Source organism: Canis lupus, chromosome 15 (assembly GCF_003254725.2).
Source record: "Canis lupus dingo isolate Sandy chromosome 15, ASM325472v2, whole genome shotgun sequence".
Classification (NCBI taxonomy): domain Eukaryota; kingdom Metazoa; phylum Chordata; class Mammalia; order Carnivora; family Canidae; genus Canis; species Canis lupus.
The window spans coordinates 61,577,876-61,593,069 of NC_064257.1; the positions used below are offsets into that span (position 1 = coordinate 61,577,876).

The 15,194-nt window shown below is 40.0% G+C and overlaps 1 long non-coding RNA gene across 1 annotated transcript in view; it reads left to right on the forward strand.

Moving 5' to 3' along the window:
• The first annotated feature begins 11,353 nt into the window (after window positions 1-11,353).
• Window positions 11,354-15,194, forward strand: part of LOC112654570 (uncharacterized) — a 52,679-nt gene continuing 48,838 nt past the window's right edge. Inside the window, exon 1 of the long non-coding RNA XR_003133116.3 lies at window positions 11,354-11,679. This is a non-coding gene — a long non-coding RNA (uncharacterized LOC112654570). The remainder of the gene's footprint in view (window positions 11,680-15,194) is intronic.

Consider the following 15,194-nt stretch of genomic DNA (forward strand, 5'->3'; position numbering starts at 1 on the left):
GGTGTTCGCTAGGTCAGCAGGCCCCGCGGCCAGGTCTGCAAAGAACTGCTGCCAGGAGATGTGCCCAGTGGGAGGATTCATTATGGACATTAGAATATTCAGGGATCTAACGAGGATTTCTGCTTTGCTTCATTTAACCTGGCATTTTATAAAGGCTTTTAGAATCCTTTAAAATAATAATAATAATAATAATAATAACAATAATAATAATAAAGGAAAGAAGTACCCTGGGTTCACACAGTTAACACTAGTGTAAGATCTGCTAGGCCGTTACGTGCGTGTCACCTGCATTTGCTCATTCAGTCTTTATAACACTTTGTGAGCTAGGGCAGCTATTGTCCTCATTTCATATATGTGGAAACTGAGGCACACGGAGATTAAGAAATGCATCGCAAGCTAATCGGTGGTGACGCCAGGACTTGAACCCAAGCGGTCCGACTGCAGGCCTGTTTTTAATTAGTGGAAGCACAGCGCCGGCAGTGCAGTGAGGTGAACGGGAGCTCCTGAACGTCTGAGCAGGACAATGACACGCTCACCATCAGGTTTCAAGGAGACACGGGAGGGGATCTAGTCAATGACACCGCCCTGGGGTGGCACGGTGACAGATGGTAGCCACCCTGGTGGGGAGACAGCAGAGGGCGAGGTTGCCTCCCTCTGTTGAACACCTGCAACTGATGTAACATGGTGCATCAACTACACTCAAGAAAAAAAAAAATAATAAAGAAGACGATGCGACTGCCTCGCAGAGACTTAGAGGATGAATAGGTTAAATCCGTTCGGCAGTTATTTTTCCTTATTTGAGCGTGAACATTCTCAGACACAGAAGTTGAGAGCCGTGCAGTGAAAACCCGTACACGTAGCCTCGAGATTCAGTTGTTAACATTTCACCGTGTTTGTTTCACGTATTTTCCCCCCAAACCATTTGAAGGAGGCCTCGTGACTGTCCCCTTCCGAATATTTCAACACATGAATCCTCAGAGTAAGAACATGCCAGGAGGTGATGTTCAAGTCCAGGTGAGGGGCCGTGAGCTCCTAAGTTAGGGTGAAAAAAAGCAAATAAGGGTGAAGTAAGGGAGTCCACTTGCTGGACGATCGCCCCCAGGAGATACTGAACCTGCGGTGGCCGTCCCCATATCCGGACGAGGCTCCGATACCTTTTGCCTCATCTTGGCCGCTGTGGACCTCTGGAAGGCGAGTTACTGTTCTAATGGGCTTAAGCCAAATATAACCTGGGGGACGAGGTCAGTGTCAGGATATAATCCGTGTAATCAGTTCCAGTATCTGATATGACCTCATCGATTCGTATTATCGATGCTTCTTTTTATTAACAAGAATAATTTTCAGTTTCTGGGCACGCACAGTTCTGAATGTTGTTTGAGCGTGTTATGCATGGTATGGGGTGAAAATAAAGGGAATTCACTGTTGATTTTATTTCTTTAGAAATTTGGGCCAGAATCATTGCCTTCTTTTAAATTCTGAAATTGGTTGATATCCTCGTGGACTTCTATCTTCATACCAGACTCTTCCTCAGTGTGAACACACCTAGTGCTCATGACCCAGCAAAATGAATTAGGGTTCCTCGGCGAAGTGTCTGATTCGTGATTCTACTGAATCAGAACGTTAGACATGATGATTTTTATTTTTCCACAGTAAAAATGACATTATATATGGCAGTCATTGGGAGAAAATATTTTTTCCATCCACTTTTCGTGCCTCTTGTCCTCCTACACTTCGTTATCATTCCAGGAAGTGAAAATTCTGCTTTGATTTGTTAGCTTTGTCCCTCGTGTGGAATTTAGCTCTGAGGACTTAGACTCACCCTACTTCCCAGCAGTGATGAGGATGTTGTAGAGACAGCGAGTTTAGATTTCTAGGATACACTTTCTTTAGGGACTCTTCTTTGATTAATATACAAAATGACAGCGAGGGATCTTGAGAAGGCCTCGCTTCTTGTTATTCCCTGCAGCTGCAAGAGTGGGTTCCAAGAGGCCAGTGAAGAGATGCGATAAAATACATGGCACATTCCTTATGGTTCCGGGGAAGACTTGAAAGATCTCTGGAACGGGTAGGAGAGAAATACCTCGAGACTTTTTACATGCGTGTCTGCTAAAGCCATCATGTTAGTGCCTTTTACTGCACTTTGTCTCCTTTCGTTGACGGGTTTTGGCAGCCTTACAAAGGTAGTCATGCATTTTGAACTTGCTTGGGGTGCTTGCAAGGGGTGTCGTTGGGTGCCTTTCATACAAGAAAAGGTGGTAGACGGGAGAAGAAATGGGAAGGGGGGTGTTATTTTCTCATGAATTTTATTTCTCCAAAGCTAAGATGGAACTCAACTCACAGCTTTACAGTTGTCCTAGATCTTGTGAAAGACTGACTGGGAAGTTATAGGATTTCATTAAACAATTGCTGGACGAGGGAGGAGATGTGGCATGACGGGATTCTTTGTGAAATGGACTTTTTATATTCGAATACCAGGTACAAATGAGAGGCCTTAATTGAGTACCTGCTATGTGCTTCCTTTTAATCCCAGAATTTGGCCTTACTTTACTACCTTTTCTTCATCAAGGGTACTTTAATGACTCTATCTTGACCCTTTAAATGTTTCTTTAAAGGGAGAATGTCTGACTTTTATTACTGAGTTTAAGAAGTATTTAGGGGATTGCAATTCTGAATAGGTCTTGGCTTTCAGGTTTTTTTCTCCCTAAGAACAATGACACAGCAGATTGACGATTAATGGTTCAGAGGGTGCCGGGTTACACAGATTGCATTTGAGGTCATTGAACAAATATATCCACTTGAGTATCCACCATGTACCAGGCACTGTGCCAGTGCAGGTAAAAACACAAGAGACGGCATTATGCAGAGACTGTCAGTGGCACATGAACATGTGCTGGGAGGAGCTTGGCTGTTTCCTGCTCTGATGGTCTTCATGGACTGACATTACTACCCTTTTTTTTTTTTTTAATAACATTAAATCCATGGACAAAGAAGCTCTAACCAATCTCTTCCTAGACTATTCCATTTTTGTTTCACACTATTTATTTGGGGAAATGAGTTCCACATGTTTAGTAAAGTTGTTCCAGAACTACCTCCTTGCTGGCTCATTTTTAGTATTTTGGGATTTGGTGGTTTGTGTTTATGGTCAACAAATGCATGCTCTTCATGACTTGAACGTCTTTTTTAACACACATCATCCCTTCAACTATTCTGTTTTTCAGATGTGAAAATCTTTGCCTTCTTAGTCCATGATAATTTTCTCTTTACACATGTGTGAGAGGGGTTGACAATTCTGAATACCATTAGCTTTCCATCCCAATCCTGTTTTCTATGGAAAAGAAAGTGCAAACTTCCATTAGGAAGCAAGTGAGGGAAACTTTCCTTTGAATAAAATGCATAAATACTTAGAATTAGCCTAAGCAAAGTTCTAGATCAATTACCCAGGGCTAATGCATCACTTATGGAGATTGGCTAGTGGCATTTTCATGAGTGATCATCTGTGATTACAGAGCTGTGGCCATCCCAGGATTTTGCTCACCCTGTGGGATTCAGCATCATTGATCGTGTTAGTCTTTTACATCAGCCACGCTCAGAAAGGTCTCAATGGGACAGCACGCGAACTACATTCTCATTGAATTTCTTTTTCCATTATCAATGACCCAAGGTTATTTGAATATTTTTAATCGTTTATTACACAATTTAATGCACTTTATGGGAACATAATTTATCTTTCATTGAGAAATTGTTTTGAAAAAAGAAGTTAGACTTTATTTTGAGCCATTCAACAGAGACTGACTCAGGCAATGGGTGAGGCTTTCAAGTTTTCTTTGCCAGCCATAGTTCAAATCTTATTTCCTTCTTGTTTCGTTCCTTCAAATCTTTATTTTAAGCCAACTATCTGACAATATGTATGTATGGATTTAAAAACTTATTTGTTTTTCCACTTAGCGTACTTTAATTTTTGATGTTACTTTCTGTTCTTTACTATCATTTAAAAGCATGTCATTCTACTCAGTAAGTGTGCCGCCACTTAATCCCATGGAACTGGACATTTCTTTTCGTTGTTCAATATTATAATAGTGTTGAAATACTTTTGTAGCTAGAACTTTCAACATACTCATGATAACTTCCTTAAGGTATATTCTTGAATATGAAATTATTATACCAAAAGTAGAAATATCGTTAAGGCTTCTTATACTTGTTGTCAAGCATTATTATGTGAAAGTACACATTTCCTCTGATCTTCTACAAAACTGGGTGTTATGAAAAAAATCTCTATTTGGGGCACCTGGGTGGCTCAGTCGATTAAGCCTCTGATTCGTGGTTTTGGCTCAGGTCATGTTCTCAGAGTCCTGAGATTGAGTCCGGTGAGGATGCTTAGCAGGGAACTAACTTGAAATTTCTCTCCCTTTGCCCCTACCCCCATTTGCACGTGCCTGCATGCATGCTCTCTCTCTCTTTCTAAAAAAAAAATCTGTTTGAGATGTATCAAAATGAAATCTTGTTTTTTATATTTGTATTTTTGATTATTATAAGTTCAAAATTTTTCATAGATTCTTGGTTTCTATTATTTTATCTTGAAAAATACCCAGTACAATGAAAGTACCAGAACTTGAAATACTGTAATTTATAAACTTGCTTGTTGGTGTCCAAAGAATACTGCTTTCCAGTGTACAGAATTTTAAGGAAATAAGATATTCAAATACATCCTTGCTAGGAGCACAGTAATTTCTGCTCCCTCCCAGAGTGAGACTGATCGATTCGCCGAAGTTGATACCGATATACACATCTATTTAAACCCATTCCTTGATTTGTTTGAATTTTCCTCTTACATTTGATGTCAAATAAATATATCATCAAAATATCAATGAATGGGGAATATGATGGCTACTCAAAGTTAATGTAGAAATTGGTCATTTAGTGTTTAGTATAGACCACTGGATCTTTGGATTATACTACACCACTCCTAGCAGGCAATTATCAGTTGACCTTTTACAAGGGTCTAGTGGCAAAAAGTGTGTCCCTTTCAGCTTCTCATATGTGAACCACATGATCTGCTCACAGGAACACTGACTGATCTTCTTATCATCTTTCTTTCTTTTTCTTTCTTTCTTTCTTTCTTTCTTTCTTTCTTTCTTTCTTTCTTTCTTTCTTTTCCTTCCTTCTCTTTCTTTTCTTTCTTTCTTTCTTTCCCCTTCCCTTCCCTTCCCTTTTCATTTCTTCCATACCATTTTATCTTCACCTCTTTCACTTCTACTCTTTCCCTCCTACCTTATCTATTTTTTTTCTCTTCTCCCACATTTCCTTCTTCTGTGATAATATAATTGTTCAAAAATATTAACTAATCTTCCCTCCATGTTTTTCTTTTTGTTTTTCCTTTATCCCCATTTATGGACCAGGTCATTCTGACTCACTTTAGTTGGGAAGGGATGTGGTGAGAAAGGAGTCTCCTCGTGGCTTTGAGTTTCAAATAAATGCTAAGGAGAAATCTTGCTTAAGGATCCCTGGGTGGCGCAGCGGTTTGGCGCCTGCCTTTGGCCCAGGGCGCGATCCTGGAGACCCGGGATCGAGTCCCACATCGGGCTCCCGGTGCATGGAGCCTGCTTCTCCCTCTGCCTGTGTCTCTGCCTCTCTCTCTCTCTCTCTCTCTCTCTCTGTGACTAAATAAATAAAAAAAAAAAATTAAAAAAAAAAAGAAATCTTGCTTAAATCTGAGATAAAAGATGAGTAGCAGGAAAGCATATTCAACCATCACATAGAGAGTGCATGTGTGTATATATGTATAGATTAAATATAGAAGTTTAAAGAATTACAATAAAATGAATGTATATGTATATGTATAGATTAAATATAGAAGTTTAGATTAAAGAATTACAATAAAATGAATGAAAACATAGCCATCACTCAGCTTAAGAAATGAAAGAATTCCAGTAATTTTGAAACTATCAAAATATGCCCCCTTCTACTTCACCTAGAGGAAAAATATCATGTGACTCATTCTCGTGTATACTTTTAAAGATATATTTATTTATTTGAGAGAGAGAGAGAGAGAGAACAAGTGGAGGGAGAGAGAATGGAGTGGAGGCCAGGGAATCTACTTGAGAGAGAATCTCAAGTAGATTCCCTGTTGAGCACAGAGCCTTACTCCAGGCTCGATCTCACAACCCTGAAGTTATGACCTGGGCTGAAACCAAGGGTTGGAATTTAACTGACTGGGCCACCCAGATGCCCCTTGTCCTCCATATATTTCTTCATATAATAAGCATGTATATGGGTATCCCCAAATGCAGTGCTTGGTAATGCCAATTTTTGAACATACATAGCTACACTCCATGGACTATTCATATTCGCCAAGCTTGAAATCCTGCTTCGCTTCACTGGGTAGCTGGGTGAACTTGAGCAAATTATTTTATCCTTCTGATTGCAGTTTTGTCATCTGTAAAATGAGAACAATAATTGTACATAGCTCACAGCATTCTTGCAGGGTTAAGTTTTACAGGCATACCTCATGTTACTGTGCTTCACAGATACTGCTTTTTATTTCCCCCACAAATTGCAGGTTTGTGGCAACTGTGCCTTGACCAACTCTTTTGTCTCTATTTTCCCAATAGCATTTGCTCATCTTGTGTCTCTTGTGTCACATTTTGGTAATTCTAGCAATATTTCAAACTCCGTCATTATTATATTTGTTACGATCATCGGTGATCAATGATCTTTCATGTTACTATTATGATGCCCATATAAGATGCAAACTTAATTGATAAATTTTGTATATTTTCTGACCACTCCATTGACTGGCTGGTTCCTCAGTCTCTATGCCTTTCCCCAGGCCTCCCTATTCCCTGGAACACAACAATATTGAAATTAGGCCAATTAGGAACCCTATAATGGTGTCTACATATTCAGGTAAAAGGAAGAGTCACACATCTCTAAACTGAAAGCTAGAAATGATTGAGCTTAGTGAAGAAGGCATGTTGAAAGTCAAGATAGGCTGAAAGCTAGGCCTCTTGCACCAAACAGCCAAGTTATGGATGCCAAGGAAAAGTTCTTGAAAGAAGTTAAGACAGCTTCTCCAGTGAACATGCAAACAATAGAAAAGCAGAACAGTCTTACTGCTGACGTGGAGAAAGTCTGAGTGGTCTGGATAGAAGATCAAACCAGCCACAACATTCCCTTAAGCCAAATCTTGATCCAGAGCAAGGCCCTACCTCTCTTTAATTCTCTGAAGGCTGGGAGAAGTGAGGAAGCTGCAGAAGAAAAGCTAGAAGCTAGCACAGGTTGCTTCATGAGGTTTAAGGAAAGAAGCTGTCCCCGTTAACAGAAGGGTGCAAGGTGAAGCAGCAAGTCCTGATGTGGAAGCTGTAGCAAGTTATTCAGAAGATCTAGCTCAGAGAGTTAATGAAGGCGGCTGCACTAAACAACAGAGTTTCAACGTAGATGAAAAAGCCTTCTATTGGAAGGTTTGCATAACTAGAGAGAAAGTCAATTGCCGGTTTCAAAGCTTTAAAAGACAAATTGACCCTCTTGTTAGGGGCTAATGCAGCTGGTGACTTGAAGTTGAAGCCAACACTCATTTACCATTCCCCAAATCCTATGGCCCTTAAGAATTATGCTGTATCCCTTGCTTATGCTCTTATCAGTGGAATAGCAAAGACTGGATGATAACATCTGTTTATAGCATGTTTGCTGAATATTTTTGGCCCACTGTTGAGATCTACTGCTCAGAAAAAAGATTCCTTTCACCATATCACTGGTCATTGACAATGCACCTAGTAACCCAAGAACTCTGATGGAGGTGGACAATGAGATCAATGTTTTCATGCCTGCTAAGCCAATATCCATTCTGCAGCCCATGGGCCAAGGAGTCACTTTTATTTCCCAATCTTATTATTTAAGATATACATTTCAGTAGGCTGTAGCTGCCGTAGTTAGGTTGATTCCTCTGATGGACCTGGGCAAAGTAAATTGAAAAACTTCTGGAAGAAATTCACCATCCTAGATGCCATTAAGAGCATTCAAAACTCATGAGAAGGGTCAAACTGTCAACATTAACAGGAGTTTGGAAGAAGCAGATTCCAACCCTCATGGATACATTGAGGGTTCAGAGCTTCAATGGAAGAAGTAACTACAGAAGTGGGAATAGCAAGAGAACTAGAATTAGAAGTGGAGCCTGAGAATTGCTGCAATCTTATGATCCAACTTGAACTGATGAGAAGTCGCTTATTATGGCTGCACAAAGAAAGTGGTTCCTTGACATGGAATCTCCTCCTGATGAAGATGCTGTGAAGATTGTTGAAGTGACAACAAAGGAACATAAACTTAGTGGATGAAGCACAGCAGGGATTGAGAGGATTAACTCCAGTCTGGAAAGAATATCTACTGCGGGTAAAATGCTATCGAACAGCACTGCACACTATAGAGAAATCATTTGTGGAAGGAAAAGTCAAGTAATGTGGCAAATTTCATTGTCTTATTTTAAGTAGTTGCCACAGCCACCCCAGCCTTCGGCAACCACCACCCTGAGGAGTCAGCAGCCATTGATATGGAGGCAATACCCTCCACCAGCATACAGATTACAACCTACTGAAACTTCGCATGATTGTTAGCACTTTTTTAGCGGTAACGTATTTTTTAATGAAGATAGATACATTGTTTTTTAGACATATGGCTAGTGCACACTTAACAGCTGGCAGTAGAGTGTAAACATGACTTTTATATGCTCTGAAAACCAAAAAATTCATTTGACTCACTTCATTGTAATATTTGCTTTACTGCAGTGGTCTGGAACCAAACCTATATCTCTTAGGTATGCCTATCTAAATGGCACTTAGAGAAAAACTTGGTAATAATAAAGAGCTTCTATATTAGCCATTATCATCATTTTTAATTTTTAAAGATTTTATTTATTTGACAGAGAGATAGAGAGAGCCAGAGAGCATAAGCAGAAGGAATGGCAGGGGGAGAGGGAGAAGCAGGCTCCCCGCTGAGCAGGGAGCCCGACGTGGGGCTCCATCCCAGAACTCCTGGGATCATGACCTGAGCCAAAGGCAGACGCTTAACCAACTGAGCCACCCAAGTGCCCCTGCTGTTTTCATCTTTATTACTATTGTTATTATATTCTTCATTGACTCAATGCCCATGTAATGGTGATGCATGTAGCTGCAGTTTATTTATTGCCACTGACATACAGTATTCCACTATACACACACACACATACATATATACATATATATATGTGTATATATAGTAATTATTGTGTTCATTTTAATGCTGATGGACATTGGGAAGCAATCTGTTTGCAGATTTTAGCTAACCCATTTTTAGCACACCCATTACCAGTAATGGGTATTACTGGTAGGACTACTTCTGTACAGGTCCTATTGCATAAGAGCAAGAGTTGTTCTAGGATTTTAGGGTATATTCCCAAGAGAATTGCTAGGTCATAGGATATGTGCACATTCAGCTTTACTAGAAATGTGAAATAATTTTCAGAAGTGATTATAGCAAATTACCCTCCCACTAGAGTGGGTATGAGTTGCTTCATATCTTTACTGATACTTGAAATTGTTTTGCCAATCCCTGGTGTGAAATGCTATCTCTTTTTGGTTTTCATTTCATTGCCTTGATTATAAGTGAGATTGATTCATAGGAGCTGTTTACACATTCTGGATAGTAATCCTTATGTGTCACTTATGTTGCAATTGTCCTTTCTTAATTTGTGGCTTGTTTCTCAGATTGTGATATCTTTTGATGAGCAGAAGTTCTTAATTTTAATGTGGCTGAATTTATTAGGTTTTGCTTTGCGGTTACGTGATGGTGATTTTATATGTCAACTTGACTGGGCCATGGGATGTCCCAATACAGACTTTCCTACCAAAAGTGGTTCTAGAAGAATGGAATTTTAAGGATGAGTTTCCTGAATTGGTTCCGGTAAAAATTCAAGTTTCCTTAAATTGGTTTCTAGAACTGGCTCTCTAATCCGATTAGATTTAAAGATGATAATGGCTCTATTTCTAGCAGTAAAGAGAGTACTAGTAGTTCATGGCATAATCTGTCAATATAGATCTCAAAATAGCACCATTGGATGCTCCTAATCAAACACTTGTAAAAAGCAAGAAGCTGAGTGACTGTGTATATAAAGCTTTCAAACATTTTTGTCAAACTAATGAATAGGACGAGATTGGCTCATTGTCCCTAATGTCACCAGATAAAGTAGTGAAAAAAAAATGAGCTCAGAGATTTGAAGTCTCAGTTCAAGAAGCACATAAATTGCTTGAAGGCTTCTATGTGTGCCTTGAAAGAGAGCCTTATTTCCTGTAGCCACAAAGCTGGGACTGCTGAAAGTCAAATCTATAATCTCATTTTGTAGCTGGCTGAATTATAACACAGGATGAAATCCCAGCTTTATAGGGAGTTCACTTTTAAAATGGGGGCAAGTTTCACTAGAAGGCTGTATGCCCTGCATCAGCACGCAACGCATGATATTTTTCTCTTATAGCCAGGATTCATAGGTCCAGGGATGGTGAAGATCAGAGTGGCACCCCTTATTGTTATCCCTAGTGACCTATTTCCATGACTTTATTGGCCCATATGGCCTTTATATGGCCTTCCATGCTCTGTTGGCCTATAGGATGAGTATGTCTGGAATACAGAGATTCCCTAGAGTAACTCTTTGTATTATCTTGCCCTGTGATTAAGGTCAATGGAAAGGTACCACAACCCAATCTAGGTGTGACTACTCATGGCCCAGACCCTTCGGGGATAAAGGTTTGAGTCACCCCATCAGGTAAAGAACCATAACCAGTTGAGATGTTTGCTCTGAGGTCAAAGGGAATATGGGATGAGTAGTGGAAGAAAGTTGCTGTAAATACCTGCTACAACCATGTGTCCATTTACAGAAACAAAGACTGTAAGAGTATTCTCTCCTTATTTTCTTATGAAAATGTTTGTGTACTATATAGAATACATTTATATATATATATATGTATATATAGGTGGTATTTTTGTTTTTGTTCCCTGTCTTATTCCCTCATCATGTAACATAAGATATATTGACTCTTTATCATAGTATTTAAGCACTGTTAATTTTATATCATAATATTTAAGTCCTAGAGTATCAAGAAGAGTAAACATCTCTCACAGACTTTATCTCCTCTTCTGGGGAAGGGGTTAGTGTATTGTTGGTTGTAGGCAGGCCAGTTGAATTATGTTAAGTTGAATCATAACCTCGTTATTGTCTTTATTTGGAGATTAAGTACCATTTAAGGAGATGCGTATGGGTGCCAGACAAGGGGTGGACTTGTAACAGATGAGTTTATGTATCAGTTTGACTGGCAAAAGGGTGCCCAAATATTTGGCTGAGGATTACTCTGGGATGTTTTTGGACGGCATGAACATTTGAATAAGCAGACTGAGTAGATTGCCCTCCCTAATGTTAATGGAATTTATCTAATTAGTTGAAGATTTGAATAGAACAGAAGGTTGGCGCTCACATACGAAGGAACTTCTGGCTATTGCCTTGAGGTGGCACATTGGTTCTTTCCTGCCCATCAACTTGAACTGAAACAGTAGCTCTTTCTGGGTCTCAAGCGGACTGACATTCAGACTGGAACTTACATGAGCAGTTCTCCTGGGTATCCAGTTTGCTGATTGCAGATCTTGGAACTAGTTGGCCTTAATTAGGTGAGCCAATTTCTTATAATAAATCTCTCTTTGTATACATACATCCTATTGGTTCTGTTTCTCTGGAGAACACTGGCTAATGCAGTTAGCCTTTGTTTTGTTTCAAGAAATTATTTGTTCTCTCAAGGTCTTGCAGAGAGTTTTCTATATTGTCTTCTAACAGTTTATGGTTTTTCCTTTAAAAAAAAGATGTTAATCTGGCTCAAATAAATTTTGGTGAATGGTGGGACGTATAGATCAAATTTCATTCTTTTCCATGTGATAACTGGTTTATCTAGAATCTCTATTGAAGAGTCGATCCTTTCTGCACTAATCTGCAGAGTATGCTCTTTCATGAATTAAATTTACTTCTAGTCGTTGGGACTGCTTCTGCATCCTATAACCCTTACTTTGGTCAGTTTGCCTAACTTGATTACTGCAGTATTAGAGTAGAACTGATAACTGCTTTGTTTTCCTTCCCTTTTATTTCTTCCATTAAGTACATTACATATTTTATTATTTATTTGTTAATTGTTTATCTCTTTTCATTAGAATTTAAGCTCAATGAGGGGATCCCTGGGTGACTCAGCGGTTTAGTGCCTGGCTTCAGCCTTGGGGCATGATCCTGGAGTCCCGGGATCAAGTCCCACATTTGGCTCCCTGCATGGAGCCTGCTTCTCCCTCTGCCTGTGTCTCTGCCTCTCTCTCTGTGCGTCTGTCATGAATAAATAAGTAAAATCATAAATAAATAAGTAAAATCTTAAAAAAAAAAGAATTTAAGCTCAACGAGGGCAAATACTTCCTATGCTTTATTAAGCTTTATATCCCCATAGTCTAGAAGAGTGCCTGAAACATAATAGGGACTCAATAATTGTTTGTTGACTGACTGATGTCAAAATTGTGCTAAAGGTTTGACATACATTTCATCATTTAATTTTCTGAATAGTGCTTTGTTTATCCAATTAATATTTTTTTATCCAATTAATATTGATTAAGTATTTATTGTTATATCCATCTCTCAGGTGGGAAAATTGAGGATTAAAGATGTTAAATGATTTATCTACAATCAAGAAGCTAGTGAGCAACAAAACTATTTGATTATATCTTATACCAGAGTGTTATTAAATATTTGACTTTTATTGTCATTTCATGGAAGTAATTCAGTATTATAGGATTCATTCATAAGACTTCACCCAAATTTACTAGAATGATCTGATCTCTAAAAGTTATGCATAATATGTCTTTAGAAACTATCCAATTATTTGAAGAAAGCTAGTTTACCAGAGCACAGCCTGAAGTATGACCAGAGAAACATAAACCATAAGTGCTGGAAAAAGTCTAAGGTATCTTATAGTCTAACAACCATTGGTCAACTTCCAAATTTGTTCTGACATAAGAAGGGGCCACTTGTATAACACACATTCTTCCATGTAGATTTATATCCATAGAAAGTGTAGGAAAGAGTAAAGAAGTATGAAGAGTAAGCCATTGGTGAAAAATAATAGACTGTGATAATGACCAAAAGAAACAGAGGAAGGTGCCCATAACCAATGGTGGACTAGTAGCTGAGTATGGTAAATGGCAAATGCAAATAAAGTATTACTGAGGCTGAAAGGAGCATAATATTCATTCTGGTTGAAGGGGTTAGAAGAGGCACGGTGACTGGCAAGTCACAAAAGAAGTGAACAGTCCAAACACACATAAGGAAAAGGTTTTGACTATTGATGATGAATTAAAATGAGATGCCGTTTTCCATTTATCAAAATGCCAACTATTTTACCAGATGAAGAAAGTAATGGGTCGGTAAGAGCATAGGGGAATGGACATTCTCCTTCATGGCTGGTAGAGTTTAAATTATTATAACCTTTCAGAAAGAAAATTTGCTATCATCAAAAGCTATAAAAATGTTTTTCCCTTTTAGCCTCATAGTTTCACTTCTCAGAATTCACTGTAAGGAATCAGCTCATATATTTTTATCTATGGGTATTTATGATGGGATTATGTATAATAGCAAAATATTTGAAATAATCTAAGATAGGAAACTAGATGAATAAATTACTGTATATACATATGAGAGAATAACCTTAGACATTAGAAATGTAGAAGATTACAAACAATTTTGCTGTTATCCAATATATACATTTCTGAATAACCTGTATTTTACAATACCTCTCACAAAATAAGAGGGCCTGGAAAAAGTAGCAGTAGAGCAGACTATTCAAAACCTATTGTGTCAGCTGGGGTCAGATCCGAAATACAGAAACCACACCAGCTATTTTGCAGAAAGAATTTATTATGAGCAATCGCTTAAACAAGTATTGGAGAACTGAAAAAGTAAAAAAGGGGAAATTGGGATGACACAAAACAATATCAGAAAGACAGTGCTCTGACTCTAGGTTTGGGGTAACAAGAAAGGAAAATGGGCTCATCAGAAATGAGAAGGGACCCAGTGAGGTCAGTACAAAACCTTGGAGTTGCAGCGCTAGCCCACCCACGGTGGGGTCTCGGGAGCTCGGAGCTGTCCCGTGGAACAGGGTTTCAGATCTCTGAGGGGATACAGTGAGGTGGTTTTTGCTGCAACACTGCAGACTGAACCCAGCTGCTGCCCCAGAGGAGAAGGCTGTCGCCGGGGCGATGCTGACGGGAACAGCGAGCAAACAAAGAAGAATAAGACCTTTCTCTTCCGCAGCCTTTCCGTCCCTTCCTGCCCTCACCGTCAGAAACTCAGAGGGCCAGATGGCAAGGGGGACGTGTGGTTTGCAGAGCTTCAGCTCCGGCATCAGAAAGCAGAGCACAGAAGGATCCTTCTGCGCGACCCGCAGAGTTGTGAGCTGGGCTCGGGGGTGGGCTGCAGGTGTGGCAGGACCTGGGAACGTCATGGGACAGTGGCCCCTGCACTGGGTTATGTTATATGGCAAGTAGGGATGGGATATAGGCCCTCCTCGGAGTGCGGTGCAGCTGTACAGACTCTGTCGTGGCCAACTGGAGAGGGACTAGAGATCAGAGAGGTGCCCCCGTGGGCCCAGAAGAAGGAAGCATCCATGGGGTGAGCTGCCTACAGGGACCACGTAGCAAGGACCTGGGGGCAGCCTACAGGACCTGAGACTGGCCAACAGCTAGAAAAAACACAAGGGCCTCAGTTTCTCAAAGGCAACCTGACAACACCTTGAATGAACTTAGAAGAAGAGACTCTGAGCTCCCGAAGACAACCACAGCGGGGCTGACACCTTGGTAACAGCCTTGCAAGATCCTGAGCAGAAGGTCTAGTTCCGCCCAGACACTGGGCACGTGGAAAATGTGGAGTCCTAAATGAGTGGCGTTCTAAGGCACTGAGCTGGCTGTTAGGGAACAGATGCAGGTGGGTCTGGAGCTGAAAGACAATAATGTCGTAGCCCGCACGCCTCTCTAATGTGTAACCAAAGAACGGACAACCACCACAGAAAATGATCTCAGATGATAACCTGAGCAGAGCTGGCTGACTCAGGGTGACTGGGAGCTGCTTTGGGGACACTCAGAAGGTAAAAACCGGTGAAATG